Here is a 16,517-nt window from a genome sequence, read left to right as displayed (position 1 = left end):
TACATAGTACTAATAGTAACAGCTTCAATAAATTCAAGTTCCAGAACACATCGCCTCTAATCCTCACAATAGTGAACCTACACAGTTGATGTTTCTAAACAATCCAAAGATTGGTAAAACTAAGATGCAATAAATTAAATAACAGGTTTGAATCCAATAAGAATAAGGAAAGCCCTTGACACAGTCTAGAAGGCTGTAAATTCTTGTTCACTAAACTGTATCCAATATATTGTGGAGTACAGTAATGAACCTAGGAGGGGTATTAGACTGGGTAAGTTCAAAGGTCAGAAGGTACAGAAAGCAAACAGTAGAGGTAGAAAGTAATCATTTCTGCAGTGGTAGCAGAAAAAGGTCCTAAGTAAAGTCTGGATAAGTTACATAAAAACACACCCTTCCAAAACACCAAGAGATCTGTACAAGGCTCTCAAGTAGAAGTCTTCATTGAGCTTTATTTCAGTAACTTCTTGCTGTGTCTCAAAATTGAAGGAAATGGATCTACACATGAATATTGGTTCCTATAATTTTGCTACTTACTCCTGTTCTTAGTTTTCTTTGAGAAGTTTGCTAACTTCTCAAAGACACTTTAGAGCTTTCCACAAGTTTTATCTGTACCTGATGCCGGTGTTGTTTACTCAACTTTTCAAAAGGACATATTGAAACAAACATAATCAAGATATTGCCAATGCTACCTTGAGAGAAGAACATATGGCTACCATTTTCACTTTTCCAGAAATTTTATCCATATATATCTGTAAGATCAGAAACAGATGAGAGGGAAACAGACAGCCTTTGGATTTAGCAGACCAATGAAATAATAACTATTTAATATTTAAACTGAAAACTCAAGACCACTTCTTATTTCATTGCTATTTCTTAAAATAAACACGAGATTGAACACCATCTCCTGATTTAATTGGTCATTTTCAGAGGGACCAGAATAATCTTTATCAAATAAGAGTTGCTATGAGCCTGATGAAATTACCTCCCACGAGGAGCTCAAGAAGATTGTTTCTTAAATTACTCATTAAAATCAACGTGCCCATCACTCCAAAGATACAAGACAATTCACAGAGCTAAAATTCTTGATATATTAAAAAATAATTTGATGGATAATTTGAATACTAATGTGCTATTCTCACAGCCGTACATTATCTAGTTGAAACTGTTGGATGAAAAGCCAAAATAATACTTTTCCAAGGCATCCATGCAGAGCATCAGTACTCTGAAAACCCTGAAATAGCAGGAGCTGGACAAAGATAGAAGTATTCTTCACTCACACAGCCAATGGGTGTTTGAATATCCCTTTATGCTTCTGAACTACATGAAAATGGCATAGAATATAGAACCACTTAGCTGCTCCCCATGTTTAATCAAATTATCACCTATCAAGATAGTAACATTTTTAAACACGAATTGCACTTGTGCCACCTGTACATTAAAAATCTTGTCTCCCATAAAAGTACAGTTTGATAACTTCCTATAACCATCTAAAATTTTTATTTCTCCCATGGCCAAAATAATTAATCAGTCACCATTCTTAAACTTTATGTGTAGAAAAAAAATCTAAAAATATAATGAATGGATTAGCATACATGAAATTGTTTTAAATAATTGCCCAATAAATTATTACTGACATTCATTACACAGTGTTACATCTGTTATATACACATAAACACAAACACATATCTATATATATGTAAAATTATATATATACATCTACACATATACACAAAAAATATGTTATTAGTGTTAAATGAAAATCTCTGAGGGAAAGATTAAGAAAAAAATAACTTGTGTTTAATTTATATCACCCCTGAGGGAAAAATAGAGAAATGTATAAAACCATCATTAAAGTAATTTTTCTTCAAAAAGTTACCAAAGAGCAGCCCTTCCAGAATCAAAGGTTCATTTATTCTCTAATATTGCTTCTTCTTCTTCTTAAGAACGGATAATACTAAATGGGAAGAAATGTTCAATTTCCAAAACTGAGAACTATCTCATATTTATAGTTCTTAATTAGTTAGACACTTTTGACACATGTAGCAAACAAAATCAGTTATAAGCTTTGGAAAAACAGTGATGTGAAGTTAGTAATTTACAAATGCCTGTCGCCATATTCACAGTACACTTAAACATTTGTTGGGAACTCCCCTGTGCATTTGACAATCTCTGTTTTTTGGAGACAGCTTCCATACATATTCATATTTCATCTTCATCTCTTCCTAATTTCACATCCTATAGCCCCCCAAAATCACTTATACCTTGTAGAAAATCAATTCTGATTTCAGAGAGACAGTTTCAGTCTATTACTTGATTCCTGCTTTACTTCTGATAATATATATTTGTATATTTAAAAGACTATGTGGATGGTTACTTCCCCATAACCTGATCCTTGTTCTCAGTTTCTGTTTCCTTAACATTCTAGTTTTATCTCTGACAAAAGACCGGATTACTAAAATTATCTGTTACAAGGCAAAACTAGCTTTAATTTAATATTCTCCCATTGATACATGATAAGTAAAACACTATTCAATAGTGCCTTATTGATGTGGTTAGTTATATAAGACTCCCAGAAAGACATCTATATCAAATTCATGGAACTAGTGTATAAATTCAGTTACTTGGAAAGAAGATCTAACTAAGCTAAACAAGTGTCCATAGGAATGACAGCAGAAGAGAGGAACAATGATGAAGTATGGAAAGAAGTGTGGATAACCCAACAGAAACCAATTCAGTGTAACATAGCGTCCCCAATAGCCTCTATGGGATAGGCACACTGGTGGAGATTCTTCAAATATCTCTCTCCACATCAGAGACTAAGTTTCTCTGAGCTCACTTAATTTGTGGTAATTTGATATGCCACCCTAAGAGAACTATTTTTTTTTTGAGGAATGTCACAACCAAAATCTTGAAGTGATTAATAAAAATGACTAAAAACTGTAGGTTGGAAGAACAAGTGAAAATACAAAATTTTAGATATGTAACATAAAAGGTGGCCAGCTCATTAAGATTCTACTACATGTTATGATGAACAGAAAATTAGTAAATTTATATAAGTTGTCAAAGTGGAGATATATGTATGTCTATGAATCTGTATGTGTTTATAGTTACATAAAAACTGTTTCATTAAGAAACCATGTAGAAGTATAATAAACTAATTTGTTTTAAGGGTACTGAGGGGGCAGAAGTCCTAGATAATACTACTATTAGTCACTGAGAAGCTCATTAGAAGTAGGGTAAATTGAGCATATAAATAGCATGCAGCTGAAGACGAACATTCTGCATGTGAGATACTAGTATTGGATGACTATGAGTTCTTTTATTAGCCAATTTATGAATTATTTCTCTACAAGAGCACTCTTTCAAAGCTATTTCTACAGTTTCAGAAGTTTCAGTGACAAAATCCATTTTTACTTAGTATTCACAAATAAATACTTTCAATAAGGTCTAATATGTCATACACAGGCAACAGCATTAATTATTGCCCTTAGTTAAATGAGCCTTTCCAGTAGGTAATAATTGTAGCATTCCTTATAGCCTTGTAATTTAGACTTTTCCAATAAATAATGGGGGACTAAATCCTTGTTGCATGTAGCTGGTTGCAGGTTACATGATTTTTTTCATGTTGCCTTGAATACAAGCCTTAAGATTTTATCATCAATTTGCTGACTATACACTTATAGTCTCAAGACTCAAGTAACAAAGAGAGGAAGAAAGAAAGAAAGAAAGAAAGAAAGAAAGAAAGAAAGAAAGAAACTAATAAACAAAAGAAAGAAAGAGAACAAAAGAAAGAAAGAAAGAAAGAAAGAAAGAAAGAAAGAAAGAAAGAAAGAAAACAAAGGAAAAAGGAAAAATGGGAGGAAGGTGGAATTTGCAATTTCACAGTTCTTTCCTTGTGAAACAGGATGACAGAGGGTAGAAAATGGAAAAAATCTCTACCAAAGCATTAACAAAGTAAAGAATTCTCATGTGGTATCTCTAAAACAAGCTACAAATCCATAAGGAAAATGCTGAACATGCCTCCTTATACCATTTTCTTGTGAAATTTGTGTTGTGTAAGGGTCGAACTCACAAGAAACACTGAGAGTTCACACTGTCATTCCATTTCAGATAACCATCTTCTCTGAGAACAATGATGGCCCTTGTATCTCCCTATGGCCTGATAATCAGTGTAGCTTTTGTGCTTTTGTGTCTTCCCCAGATGAAGTCCGAGGAAGTATGGGTGAGGGCCAAGAGGCTTCACATGGGTCAACATTGTTTTATGGGAGGTTTTAGAGGAAGGGTTTGCCCTCATGGCATAAAAACCACTGAAATAAAATGCTTGTCAACCATCCTTCATTGAAATCGTTGTAATCAACACCATTTCCTGGTATATGGTTATTGAACATTGGTTCCTCAGTATTGCATTCAGTGTATATGACACAAGAGAAATCAGTAAACATATGACATAACTTGGATCTTAGAATGCCCAAGGCAGTGTATCTCAGCATGTGTTATAAATATGAATGCTAATTCCTGTAACTGAGCAGCATAAGGACACATATTCTTCCTCATTTCTATTGTGTAACAGAGAAAAGATTTTCTTCTATTTAGATATACAAATGTTTTTATTCAGATGAATTATAAGAGATCTATCATTTAAACAAATTTCTTTATATTTGGTAAGAAAAATTGTATATTTATAATGTGAACATGCCTGATAAAACCTCCCTGACACATATAATAAATCTAGGAAACAAATTGTATTAAAACTTCTTGGGTGGCTAGATGAACTGAGATTTCTACTTTAATAGGAACATGATATATGTCCTAATGTACTCTTTTTCAGCATAATAATTTATTGTAACAGTGATTTAGATTGTTTTCTCTGGCAAATTTAAACATTCCATAAGAAGACTTCCATTTGAATGAGCAGAGGAATAAGAGACAGAAGTGAAATTATTTTCAGATATTTGTTTAAAACAAAACAATTGATATAAACAATACTATAATTTATATAATTATAAACAGTACTTACTTTTTAATATATCAAACAAATTGTATGAGAATTGTTGAAGTTTGTTTAAGCACTTTAATAAAGAAAGTTGAATTTAAAAAGCAACATTTCTAGGTATATTAATAAATTACCTTAAAATATTATAATGAAAATTTATATTTACATATATCACTGTATAATTTAGAGAAAAGGCAGAGTTCACTGAAAATTTTCAGTGTCCATTCAGAATAAAACATTCTCAAGAGCTTTCACATATCTGTGAGAATCTTAATACACATATCTCTAGCCATATCTCCTTAAATTTAATGATTGAAATTTGAATTCACTCATCAGTAAATCAGTATATTTCATGTGAATACCAATTTTGGAAATCTCAAAGAACTAAACAGAGATTTGAAAGAGTTTGGTTGAAAAAGTGGTCAATTTTCTCTATTCTGTGTTTTGGTTTTTCCATGTGAAGTTGAGAATTGCTCAGTCAAGGTCTGTAAAATATTGTATTGAAATTTTGATGGGAATTGCATTGAATCAGTAGATTGCTTAGGTAAGAAGGACATTTTCACTAGGTTAATCCTATAGATCCACATGCATAAAAGATACATTCATCTTCCCAGGTCTTGTTTGATTTGTTTTTTCAGAAACTTGAAATTATTGTCATACAGTTATTTTACTTGCTTTGCTAGAGTTACACCAAGATATTTTGAATTATGTGTGGCTATTTTGAAGGGTGTTATTTCCCTAAAGTCTTTTTCAGTCCATTTTTCATTTGTGCAAAAGATGGCTACTGAATTCTTTAATTTTATATCCAGTCATTTTGCTGAAGTTGATTATCAGCTGTAGGACTTCTCTGGTAGAATTTTGGGCGTTGCTTATGTAAACTATCCTATCATCTGTGAATAGTGATGCCTTGATTCATTTCCAATTTCAATTCCCTTGACCTCCATTGTGGTCTTATTGCTTTAGTTAGAACTTCAAGAACTATAATGAATAAATAGGGGGAGAGTGACCAATCTTGTCTTGTGTCTTATTTTAGTGGGATGGATTAATGTTTCTCTGTATTTAAGTGGATGTTGGCTATTAGCTTGCTATATATTGCTTATATCATGTTTAGGTATGTTCCTTGAATAACAGATCTCTCTATAGCTTTTGACATCAATGGGTATTGCATTTTGTTAAAGAATTCTTCAGCATCTAATGAGATGATTATGTATGTGTTTTTTATCTTTGAGTTTGTTTGAATATTGGATTACATGAGTAAAATTTCTCAATAAAATAACTTACTTTTGGGGGGATCAACATCCCTGACCACATGCTGTACTATAGTGAAAGACTGATTAGAAAAACAAAAACAAAAACAAAACAAACAGTATGGTATTGGTACGGAAGCAGAAAGCTTGATCAACGAGATAGAATCAAAACCCAGAAATAGAGACATACACCTATGGACACTTGTTTTTTATAAAACCAGAATAACACAATGGGAAAAAGAAAGCACCTTCAAAAAATGATGCTGGTCTAACTAGTGGTCTGTGAATTGATCCATATTTATCACCCTGCACAAAGCTCAAGTCAAAGTGGATCAAGGACATCAACATAAAACCAGATGCATTGACTCTAATAGAAGAGAAAGTGGGAAACATCCTACAAAGCATTGGTACAGGAGAAAATTTCCTGAACAGAACACTAATGGCTCAGGCTCTAAGATCAGCAATTGAAAAATGGCAATTGAAACTCTTGAAACTTAAAGGCTTCTATAAGGCAAAGGACACTGTCAATAAGACAAAACAGCAACCTACAGATTGGAAAAACCTTGTCACTAACTTTACATCCAACAGAGGGCTAATATCCAAAATATATTGGATATATCCAAAACAACTCAAGAAGTTAGAGTCCAAAAGGTCATATAACCCAATTTAAAAATGGGATACAGAGATAATAGAGAATTAGCAACAAAGGAACCTCAAATGTCTGAGAAGCACTTAAAGAAATGGCCAACATTCTTAGTCATCAGAAAAATTCAAATCAAAATGAACTAATCAAAATGGCTAAGATAAAAAACTCAAGCAATACCACAGACAAGAATATGGAGAAAGGGAAACACTTATTGCTGATAGAATTCCAAACTTGTAAAACCAACTTTGGAAATCAATCTGGCAATTTCTCAGAAAACTGAAAATAGTTCTACCTGAAGATCCAGCTATACTACTCCTAGTATATGTGTAAAAATGCTCAACAACTATGTTCACTATATTCACAGCCAGAAACTGGAAGCATCCCATATCCCTCAACAGAAGAATGGAAGCAGAAAATGTGGTTCATTTACACAATGGAATACTATTCTGTTATTAAAACAAGGACATTATGAATTTTTCAGGCAAATAGATAGAACTAGAAAATATCCTGAGTGAAATAACCCAGACCCAAATGGACATGAATGGTATGTACTCACTAATAAGCATATATTAGCCACAGACCCAAAGAAGTTAAACAAGAAGGAAGGTTCAAGTAAGGAAGCTTGAATCCCACTTAGAAGACAAGCAAAATAGACATGGAAGGCAGAGGGAGAGAAAGAACCTGGTAGGTGAGGAGAGGGAAAGAGAAATAAGGGGCAGGATCAGGTGTGGGGAGAGAGAGAGCGTAGAAGCCCAGAGGGCCAGGAGAATGAACAGAAATATGCACTCTCTAGGTATGGAATGGGAGGAAACTCTATGAAGACCCAGAGACCTGGGATTGGTTATGGTGGCTCCTAGGCCTCATTGTGGGATACCTTAGCCAAAATGTTCAACAGTGGGGATACGGAACCTGAAGAGACCATCTCCTATAGCCAGAGAGGACTCCAATCAGAGGGATGAGGACACCAAAACACTTACAAAACTTTTGACCCAAATTTGCTCCTGATTAAAATAAATGCAGGGATATAAGTTGAACAGAGACTGAAGAAATGGCCCACCAGTGATCAGATCAACTTGGAATCCATCCCAAGAGCAGACACCAAATCTCTGACACTACTAATGATTCTGTGTTGTGTTTGTAGACAGGAGCCTATCATGGCTGTCCTCTGAATGTTTAGAAAAGTCTTACTGAAAAGTCAAGGACTCCTATGGAAGAATTAGGGGAAGAATTGAAGGAACTGAAGGGGATTACACCTCCACAGGAAGATCCACAGTGTCAACTAACTTGGATCCCTGTGATATCCCAGAGAATGAGCCACTAACCAAAGAACATACAGAGGCTGATCCAAAACCCCAATAAGTATATAGCATATGAATGCATTGTCTGGCAGTGGAGAAGGATGCACCAAATCCTGTAGAGACTTGATAGCCCAGTGTGAGGGGATACCCAGGGATGGAGTACCCTCTTAGAGGGAAAGAGTAGGGGGAAGGGGAAAGAACTTTGCAAAGAGGGCAGTATTTCCAGTATTTGGCATGTAAATAAATAAAATATTTAATTAATTTATAAAAAGAGAAAAAGGAAGGAAGGAAGGAAGGAAGGAAGGAAGGAAGGAAGGAAGGAAGGAAGAAAGGAAGCAAAAAGGAAGGAAAACAAGGAGGGAGATGAGAGAGAGAGAGAGAGAGAGAGAGAGAGAGAGAGAGAGAGAGAGAGAGAGAGAGAGAGAGAGAGAATAGCTGGTGAGTTGAGACAATGGAGGTAGCCCTTCTGGGCTCATAGGACAGATAGGTTTAACTACATTTTGATTCAACATTTCAAGTAACCTTTTTCTCAATTTCAAATGTAGAGATGCTCCATATTTTGGAAGATATCAGATATGGGAGAGTCCAAATTCATCAGGAGGTAATATAAAACTTCACAGCCAAATGATGAGATCAATCTCCCAAGTTATTCAAGGTCACAGAAGAGTTGAGGTTACCATCTGTGCTGCCTTAGTGGGACTCAACACAGCAACAATAGCTACAGTAACTAATAATAGTTAATTGCATACTGCAGTCACAGATGTATGCTGATAGTGCTGGAGAAGCAAAACTGCATAGACATGTGGAAGTCTAGAGCTACCAAGACGAAGGTCCAGGACAAATGTCTCCCATGAAAGCTTTCTGGTAGAGGATGCAAGAATATCTTCCAAGAACACTCAAGATGGCAAAGTCAAAGATAGTTCATATTTTACATCCCTTAAATTTCTCATATTTCTCATTATTTTTAATTTTATTTGCAAGCAATACATTCTTTGTCAAAATTAGTTCAAAAATGCCTAAATGAGAATAATCTAAATGTATAAATTAAGTAAGAAATTCATTCCTCAAGTGTGGGCTTCATTACATATATAGAAATCACTTTTTTATGTAACTTCAGAAGTCCAAAGATAATAATGATAAAAATTGGGACAGACTAAGCTTATTATTATACACTAAGTGTACTGGCTTGTTTTATGTGCCAACTTGACACAGCTTGGAGTTATCACAGAGAAAGGAGCTTCAGTTGGGGAAATGCCTCCATGAGATCAAGCTGTGGGGCATATTCTTAGTTGGTGATCAATGGGGCAGGGCCCATTGTGGGTGGTGCCATCTCTGGGCTGGTAGTCTTGGGTTCTCTAAGAGAGCAGGCTGAGCAAGCCAGGAGAAGCCAAACAGTAAGTAACGTCCCTCCATGGCCTCTGCATCAGCTCCTGCCATCTAACCTGCTTGAGTTCCAGTCCTGACTTCCTTTGGTGATGACTAGCAACATAGAAGTGTAAGCTGAATAAACGCTTTCCTCCCCAGCTTGCTTCTTGGTCATGATTTTTGTGCAACAATAGAAACCCTGACAAAGACACTAAGGTTTGGTTACTTTGATTGTTGATTTAACATATGTCTCATTTCTATTCTTTTCTTTTATCTTATCTCATTTCTCCTTCTGCTAGCATCTGTTCCACATGATCGACTCAGAAATATGAATAGATGCAGAAATATGAAGAATACGTATGAATAATAAGAAAGATAGTGTAGGGTAATCCTTGAGTTTATTGATGCAAACTTTGGGCTTTTATGGAGTATCATTTGCATATTATCTATAAGTCTACAGTAAATATACAACATATATTATATTTAGCATACATTTATAAAGCATTTTTTCACATTTTCCCTTTCATTGCATATAGGTTTTACCAGTTAGCCATCTGACAAGCAATAAAGAAGTGTTCCTCTTTCTCCACATCCTCGCCCACATGTGCTGTCACCTGAATTTTTGATCTTATCCACTCTGACTCATGTGAGGTGGAATCTCAGGGTCGTTTTAATTTGCTTTTCCCTGATGACTAAGGATTTTGAACATTTCTTTGTTTCTCTTCCAATCAGCATTCCTCAGTTGAGAATTCTCTGTTTAGTTCTATACCCCATTCTTTGATTTTTTTTTTTTTTGGTGGTTAACTTCATGAGTTCCTTATATATTTTAGATATTAGTTCTCCATCAGATGTGGGTTAGTGAAGACTTTTACTCACTTTGTAGGTTGCTCATTTGTCTTGCTGGCTATGTCCTTTTCCTTTCAGAAACTTTGGGGTTTCATGAGGTCCTGTTTATGAATTCTTGATTTTAGGTATTTTCTAACAGTATACATATTTTTCTTCGTTTTTTATTTGTTATTCTATTTATTTACACTTCAAATGTTATCTCCCTTCCCAGTTATAACCCCCTCCTCTACCTTTCTCCCCCACCCCCCCTACCTACACTAAGACATCGAGCCTCCATAGAATCTTCCCTTCAATATCGGATAAGGTAATCCTCTGTTACATGCAGCTGGAGCCATAGGTCCCACCTTGTGTACTCTTTGGTTGGTGGTCTAGTGCCTGGGAGCTTTGGAGGGACTGGTTGGTTGATATTGTTGTTCTTCCTGTGGGATTGTTTACCTCTTCAGTTCCTACAGTCCTTCCCCTGACTCAGGCTTCAGTGACAGGGCCCAATGTTTGCCCTGCTGGGACTCAGGATTCTGGAAAAAAGGGAGACCTCTAGAGTGTATTGGGGTGGTCCCTGGGCTCAGTCTGATAGTTGGCTGCATACATACTCATCTGTATTGGTCAGGCTCTGGCACAGCGTCTCAGAGGACAGCTATACCAGGCTCCTGTCAGCAAGCGCTTCTTGGCATCAACAATATCATCTGGATCTCCAGGTGGGTCAGTCTCTGGATGGCCTTTCCTTCAGTTTCTGTTCCACTCTTAGTCCCTGTATTTCCTTTTGACAGGAACAATTATAGATTAATATTTTTTAAATAGGTGTGTGGCCCCATCCCTCAACCGGGGACCTTGCCTATCCACTGGAAAAGAAAAGCTTACTTTAGCTTTATAATCTAGAGTTGGATAGTCACTGTCTTTAGAGTACCTTAGAAGCAGTGTTTTAATCCTCTGTTTAAAGACAAATATATCAGTAGCAACAAAATATTGTTTACAAAACTTTAAAGAAGATAAGAAGAGAAATATTAAAATTTATTGATGTAGCCCATAGGAATTGCACAGAAAAATTGGAACTTGGTAGATGCACTAACATGGGTTGAAGTCCACTTTACTTAAATAATGTCAATATTTATTTTTACCTCCTAATTTTATGTATATAAATGCTGTGTGAGTGTGTGTCTGTGTGTGTGTGTGTATGTTCATCTGTATATTTATCTATACTAACATGGACTATTTAGAATATTTCCATCAGTTATGGACCATAAGTGTGTTTTTACAATGGAGCTTATAATTTTCTATTTACTCAGTGGTTGAGGCCACTGCCATGTTTTTGATAGCATGTCTGGATGATGCTGTTACAAGCAATCCAGTGGTATTTTCTTGAGGTGGTGGTGAAAAAGAAAGCACTGTTTAATCCAGGTTAAGATAACTGTGTAATAACTCAGTATGTTAATTGTTTAGTAAAAGCCTTTTCTAGTGAAGAATGTAAGTATACAAAATGATGAATATGTGATCTTTATTTATATATAATGTCAGATCAGAACAGAATGAAAACTCACTTGGAAAAATTTCAGATTAACTTTAAAAACCAAGATTTTGATAAGTCTGATGTTCATGTTCTAAGTATTCTCCCTGTTGACAGAATTGCTATCTCACTGAAGCATGTAATTTTTAAGTATTTTTTATTAAAGATTATATGATGTTTGAGCATGGATAAGAAAGAGTGCCATTTCCTTGTTATTGTATAGATGATCTATATTTTTTTATTCTTTATCTTAGAAACTTCTATATGTATGGATTATTACCAACATCTTGTCTTTGAGGAAGTTGTGAAATATTGTATCTATAGGCATTGTTAGAAGTGGATAATGTATGTTCTAAATATTCTATAAAGATTCTGTATAATATTCAAATTTAATACTTTCTTGATTAAATAAAGGGTTCAAGCTACAACATTAACAATTTTGATGAAGGAAAGCAATCTACCATGTTTCTATTCACATGGCAAAAAATAATATGCAGTGAGAAGTATTCCTAATACATTATTATGTTACCAAAATATGTTAAGCAAACTAAAATATAGATCATTATCTGAGAAAAGTGTCTACATATAAAAAGATTGTTATAAAATGTGTTTTCCCATTATGCCTAAAGCAGTTCCTTCATGATGTTGCATTGTCCCCTGAAATTAAAAGGCTGGATTAATTGTCCACCATACTGTGTAAGCTTGTAGAAGTGCATGTTCTTATGATGCTCGCATACTGATACAACCAGCCAACAACAGAATCCTCAGGTAATAGCTTTATGATTACATGGCACATGACCATAGATGGGACATTGTATAATTCACTGGAATCCCTCACAATTGTAAATATTCTAAACCACTTAAGAGTCACTTATTGATAAATAGCCAATCAATATAAATTAATAATTTCAAATAACATGTACTTATTTTTTTTATTATTATTATTATTTTTTTTTTTTTGGTTTTTCGAGGCAGTGTTTCTCTGTGTAGCCCTGGCTGTCCTGGAACTCACTCTGTAGACCAGGCTGTCTTCGAACTCAGAAATCCGCCTGCCTCTGCCTCCCAAGCGCTGGGATTAAAGGCGTGCGCCACCACCGCCCGGCTACATGTACTTATTAGCATATAGCTCTGTTGGACAATTGTTTTCTTTTATTTCTTGCACATACATTAAATCCTGACTGCACTTTCCCCTCCCTCAACTGCTCCCAGTCCATCTCCCCACCCCCCTTCTCCCTCAGATCTACTTTTCATTTTCCTTACAAATAAAAGTGCGAGTGGGTCTCCCTGGGATATCCACTGAAAATGGCCTAAGATGTTACAATAACAATAGACACAAAACCTCCTATCAAGGCTGGATAAGGCAATCCACTAGGAAGGAAAGGCTCACAAGCATAGACTAAATATTCAGAAGATATCTGTAGATAGTATATAGATCAAATAGTATGTAGGAATCTGCTTTGAAGTTCAAACTAATACACAATTTTTTGGAGGCTTCAAAAAAATACTTATCTCCCAGTTAAATACCTCCTTTAGCTAAATTCTATTTTGAGTAATTTAAAAATTCTTAAGTAAGTTTATTAGTAAGTCTTTATAGCATCATACATAAGTTTTTTCTTATGTTAATTTATTATTTAATATTTTGTTAATTTATTATTTTTCCAGATTTTATTGGTTATTTTATTTATTTACATTTCAAATGTTATTCCCCGTCCCAGTTTCTGCTGTTTTACTTCAAGTTTCTTCTGGAACAGTGGCAGCTGTCCATAATTTCAGTCCCAGGGCATCCGACTCACTCTTTAGGCCTTCAATAGCACAATGTACACATGTGGTTCTCAGAAATGTATGGAGAGAAAATACCCATACATAAGGGAGAAAGAAATAAAGAAAGAAAGAAAGAAAGAAAGAAAGAAAGAAAGAAAGAAAGAAAGAGAGAAAGAAAGAAAAGAAGAGATAGAGAGAGGGGAAAGAAACAGGAAGTTCACTGATCTCTTACCTAGTTTCAACCAGTCATTCCTAAACAAACACACACACACACACAAACACACACACACATACATACACGCAACTAAATGAACTCAACAAGTTTTATTCATAATTATGTATATATAATAATTATATACTTAATATATAATTAAAATATAAGCGACCATGTAATTGAAAAGAAGTGGGGTAACAAATGAGAAGTTGGAGGAAACAGAGGAGCAAATAATGTGAATGAATGCAGTATGTACATGGAATTATCAAAAATAAAACATGCTTTTCATATATCCTGAAGTGATTTTAATCTGATTCATGCCTTAGAGAAGACAGCATGAAACTTAAATCTGTCCTTTCCTCTACTTGATGTCACATCAATCAAAAATATGATCAATAAACTTCTCAATGTTTCCAGAACTGCTGTTCAGAATGTTTAATAGTAGGACACATACCACACAGCTGCTGGGCTCCAAAATTATATATATGTATATATATATTTTAATTATCTTATATTCTATATCCATTTTTATTTCATCTTTTTTTTTCTATTTTTAAATTTTTTTTTTTACTTATTCACTTTACATCCCACTCACTAGTCTCCTCCTGGTCAGCCGTTCCCACAAACTTCCCCCAGCCCCCTTCACTTCTCCTCTGAGTTTATAGGGGACCTCTGGGACATCTCTCCACCCTGGCACATCAAGTCTCTGTGAGACTAGGTGCTTCCTCTCCCACTGAGACCAGGCAATGCAGCCCAGCTAGAAGAACATCTCCCATATCCAGGCAACAACTTTTGGGATAGACCCTATTACAGTTTTCTATATACTTTTTAATCATATTTTCAACCATTTCATAAATCTTAATCAACACAGTCACAAGTATTTACCAAAACTATAGGTTCCTACAAGATGTTTTGGTTTCAGACTGTGTATAGTTTTAAAATCACTAGTGTTTGTAAACTTCTGGCAGTAAATATGATAAACTGTTCACTTCTATGTTAGAGCTAAGAACAACTCACACTATACACCCTGGTGGTCCTACTCTTAGAGTTAAATTTCACCAGTAGGCTAAGGATGTTTCTTCAGAAGCAAATCCACACTCTTATCTGCCTTCTTGATTTATGCTCTGCCTTCTTCCCAGAATAACTTGTAGAAACCAGAAGTGCCTTTCTCAAAGATGGATCATAGAGGCCAAAATTGAAGGGAAATTCAGAACTTCCATTTGGTTTCCAGGTCTAAACCATCAGCCCTAAATGAAGGCAGCATGATACTGATAGAACAGGTAATATTTAGGAATACATATATGAATAACACTTGGTTTTCATTCCTTCCTTCAGTTCATTTTTACCATTAGGCATTTAAGTAATGTCTAGTTAGAGTGTACTGTGTTATATACCATTTGATGTCTTTCAGATATTATATCATAGTATTAACATATATTCTGTAGTTGGTCTTCCAAAGCACCTGAAAACTGCATTTTTTCCTTTCCATACCATAGCTGTGTTTCAATCTTTTCAGTTCAGCGAAGATAGCTGGCTCTTGAAACACAGAATCATACTGAGAAGCTGGGTCATTTGGGCAAAGCAGTCCAGGCATTCTTGCTGAGACAGAGTAGACCTGACCCCCCTCCTACATATAGCTTAATTTAACCAGGGTGGAACAATGAGGGTGGAAGTTCTTTGGAGAAACCTTTTATTGAAGAGGGTTTCTCCATTCAGGGTTCCCTTTTTATTTTGCATGCACACAAGTACTTTTCTACTGTGCTTTCCATTATCCATTGTAATTTATTGATAGTTGTTGTCATTTACTGTTTTAGCAATATCTCAACAAAATTTCTATTATTCACAGCTAAGTATGTTCTCTAAAGTAGTCTTTTACTATATTTTCATACATCCTTTGAATTATTATGTAGAAACTCATCACACTAAAAGCAAACTATATTTTTTCCCTAATGCTGAGTATATGTAATAATTTTCTTTCCTTTTTAAGTGTAAAACTGATTCTCAAAGGGAGTTTGCTTAATGTTCCAACATCTGCTGTAGCTGAATTGAAATGGCATTTGAATTTCATTTGGTTTCAAATTTGCTAAATTGAGCTACTTTCTACAATGGCACCAACAATTCATTTTTGTTTGTTTGTTTGTTTTATAAAACCAAATTTGTAATTGTATGTAGCATTGTTGCTGTAGCTTGTTTTCCAATGATCTCCTGAACAATCTTAAGGACCCAGTGTCATCCCAAAGAGTAGGACCCTAGAAGATAGACAAACATCCATCAGGAATTCTTTGGTTTCTTACAGACTCATCAGATAATTTTATTGATCCTAGAACCACAAATCATAGAATTATAAAAATAACAAACGCATATTCTTCTATTGATTCTTCTACCTTATATGAGCTTCTAATAAACTTCTAAGACTGAAAATCAACCTATGAGAACTATTGACACAGCAATTCCATTACACATCTATGTCATATTACACAGATGACAGGAAGAATAGTGAGGTTATTTGTCATAGATTCCACAAAGTGGCAGAGCCGACATTTGATTTCTACAATAATGTTCAGGAAAAGTTTCTCTGGTGCTTTGAATAAGAATGGCTCCATAGACTCTTGTGTTTGCCTGCCCCATACAGATTGGCACTATTAG

Source organism: Mastomys coucha, unplaced genomic scaffold (assembly GCF_008632895.1).
Source record: "Mastomys coucha isolate ucsf_1 unplaced genomic scaffold, UCSF_Mcou_1 pScaffold12, whole genome shotgun sequence".
NCBI lineage: Eukaryota > Metazoa > Chordata > Mammalia > Rodentia > Muridae > Mastomys > Mastomys coucha.
Note: the sequence above shows the minus strand (reverse complement) of the source record.